General features: G+C 40.2%; 1 pseudogene; it reads right to left on the reverse strand.

Moving 5' to 3' along the window:
* Positions 1-439: 439 nt before the first annotated feature.
* Positions 440-3,347, reverse strand: LOC113296784 (annotated as a pseudogene).
* Between the last annotated feature and the right edge of the window lie 251 nt (positions 3,348-3,598).

The raw sequence follows: 3,598 nt of genomic DNA on the forward strand, positions 1-3,598 counted from the left end.
GCAAAAATAAGATGACATAACTTTTTCCTATAAACCCGCATTCAGAGTTACCGTCTAGAAAACTTTTTATTCATGGTTTTTTACTTTATGCATTTTTCGATTTTCTTGGTGGGGTGTAAAATGTGTCATACTGGAGTTTTTAAGAAGTAGTCGTACTGGAGTTAAGTTTCACCCGACTCTTCTTTGAGTAAAAGTAAACTGAAAATGTATATTTAACCTTGGGCAAAAAAGAGAGCATGAGCAGTATACTCTTAAATTAAAAGGTCTTGCCACCAAAAGAAGTTTATGTCAAACAGACTGCTTAAGTTGAAGACTTGAGGTCGTGGAGAAGGTCTCATTGGTGGTGCATTGATTTGGAAAATGAAGAAATTGAAAAATAATGAGAAAGCAGGACTACCAGATTATAATATTCCGACGTCAAATCCAAAAGACGGTAATATAAACTCCAACCCAGGTCATGCATCATTTGCAAGTGACAATATCAGCTACTTGCTACTAGGAGATAGTTCAAGTCCTCGACAATATATAAAAGCAAGAGTTAAAAGACAGGTTTCTAATCGGTTTTCTCCCCTGCAACGGGATCCATAACGACACGGTCTAAAGAAAATATTACACAAGTACAACAAAATATTTCCTCCATTCTTGATCAGCAATAGTTTGTTTGTTTCTCTGTCAGGAAATCCCTACAAAAATCAAAAATAAAAATAAGTCTCCAACTCAGTTTTCCAACATTGAAGTGAATATAAACATACGATGCATCTTAAAAGAAAAAGAACAAGTGGCTTTCCTGAAAATAAGGCACGTCTTACCATCTCTCAGGGCTCCAAAGGATTGGTTCCCACTCAGAAACACCACAGAGATCATCCAACGACTACTCTAGGTTGTACTCCTTAAAACCCATATCTGCCATGTGCCTTCAGAGGATGATCAACCCTTAGAATGGTGGCTTTTTACAATGTATATAAACCAAAACCAGTAGTTACAGAAGTACTAGAGGATGTTAGAAAACTAAAAAGTCTTACGATGGCCTCCAAGAAGAAATGGCAAAGATGATTCTTCCCTTCCATCCTAGCAGCAACCACCGGCTATCTTCATCTATAACAAAATCCTTATGGTAGTATAATCTTGCTTGCTCTTTCGCCTTCTTCATGATATCCGTGTTAAGTGGGAGTTGCATGAATCCAGCCTTTCTATTCCTTAATTTCCACTGCTTAAAAGTCTCTGGCCTCTCAACCCTCTCTGATCCCTCGCATGCTATGATGTTGAAAGCCTCTTTTCCAAGGAAATTTCTCTCAATCATTATCCTTTCAGGATTTTCGCGGGGGACAGTTGTTTCAAGCGCATCAAACATAGAAGAAAAGTGAAAGAGAGCTTCCCGGAACCGTGTAACAAAGAATGGAGAATTGTAGGTACCATTCACAATCCTGTGGACGAAAATTCTGGGATTCATCTTCCTTATCAGATTCAGAACAGCATCCCTTGGACTGTCCAATATCACACTCTCATCAAGTAAGTTCCTTGCTCGATACACACAGTTGGCGACAAGAAGTTCATCTTTATTAATCTTGAGATCCTCCAGTTGAATGGTTTCCCATCTCTGAGCAATGCCATGGTACTCGAATGGAACATTGAGTTCTTCGGCATAATTTCTTAAACGACGACCTGTTTCTTCAACCCTTTCAGCTGGACGGAAACCAGGACGAGGTAATTCTATCCCCGTAATCCGGAGTTTAGGTGGGCCACCCTTTCTCTTCGAAAGGTGTCGGATAAGGCAAGGCCATTGGAGACCATAAAGGATGCCGAAATCTATAATGTGAAGAGTGGTAGCATTTTCAGCCAGATGACTGATTGTTAGGTTTGCAAAGATATTTGACATATTCTGGAAGGGGAGTGCAACCATAAAAAGCTGATAAGCTTTCAGCAAATCAGCAACTGATGGTGTCTTGTGCGGGAGAGATGAGTAAATCTGGCTCCCGGATCCAGCCAAACGTGCCTCAAGACCATAGGCAAAGCACTGAGCTAACCTTTGTGAACCATCTCCAGAAGGGGAAGAATGTTGTCTATAATCTGCTTCAGCAATTCGTTAGCAGTCGTACCATCACCAGCAGCAACAGCTTGTGCACAAAGAATGAGTAGGGACTGTAGATCCACCAGGTCCCTTTTGCCAGTCTGTTTCTTACTGCGGGACCTTCCACCATTTTGGTGCGAGTTCTTGCTAGTTTCAATTTTCAAGGATTCACGGAGAACTGAATTCGCCTTCTCCCCATTTTCTCCGTTACAAAGCAGTACCATATCAAACATTGCTGTCTGTACTGCTGCCAATTGCTTATTACTCTGCCCTTCTAACTCTATATCTTCCCTGTGCACATTTTTCTTTTTTCTCGACCCATACGCTGAAATCTGCCGCACATCCTTGTCCAACTCAACGACTACATCACCGGCTTCACCGCCTTCTTTTTTACTCTCACCGTAAAAAAAACCATTACGCTCCAGGTTAATGATAAGGTTATTATCATCTGGAAGAAATTTATTTGCTTCCTCCACACCTTTTCTGAACTGCCAAATGGATTCACTCTCTGAATGCACATCTAGAACCCGAACCTTACCCACCCCTGACTCCACTAGTCCTTGTGCAGCAGAATTGAAACTGTTTGAAAGGTTGTAAGACAATTGATGAGCCGCCTGAAAAGTACAATCACTGGGAACACTTTGGGTATTGTTAGCCAACGATTCATATGCACCAAACTCACCACTCCAACTAGTTTCAGCTGCATTCTCACTACCACTGTAATGAGTAAAATTCTCAATTTGAATTTCAGGGTTGCTATCAGGAGAAGAAGTGGGGTATTCCTCGCCGAGGATTTCATAAAATGATTTTTCTGCAATTTGAAGAGCTGGTGAGTCTTCTTGGAAGATAAAATTCGTCTCTTCATTGCTCTCTTCCATGAGCATCTGATTTATGTACTTGAGAACCGCATCAGGAAAAACAATCTCATCCACTTGGCTTACATTTGGAGATGATGTATCAATACCACTACTATTACTACTACAGCTGCTGCTAAAATTATTATGATTCTGATCCATGAACTTCGACAGAAGATCAGAAATTCTTCCCTAAAAATCAATCAGAATATATATCAAAATCCTAAACAGACTCGTAGATTCAAACAAATTGAAAGACGTTGAATAAAATCCACTCAAACAAATCAACATGAAACCGATTAACTAAGCAATCTAAGGTCAAAGTATAGTCTAAAAAATACTTTGAAATTCCTAAAGCATGATAGTAGTTCACTCGAATTAGTTGTTGCAGTAGGCGGTGATGAAAAATTGAAGACAATAAAGGAGAGAAAAGAGTACCTTTAGTTTAGACTGAATGAGAAACCTAAAAAAGCATCCAGATATTGCAGTCAGAAGCTTTTAGTTTCTCTCATTGCTGCTTCTCTTTCGGAATCTGGAGGAGGGAAAGAGACACCGAGGGCTGCTGCTTCTGCCACTTATTTTTTTTTTGCTAAAGCAGGATTCGACTGTATTTCCACTTCGACGCGTACGAAGGAAGACTAGCTTTTTGTTTGGGCCCGGATAACCTACCTAGCTT

Source organism: Papaver somniferum, chromosome 7 (assembly GCF_003573695.1).
Source record: "Papaver somniferum cultivar HN1 chromosome 7, ASM357369v1, whole genome shotgun sequence".
Classification (NCBI taxonomy): Eukaryota; Viridiplantae; Streptophyta; class Magnoliopsida; order Ranunculales; family Papaveraceae; genus Papaver; species Papaver somniferum.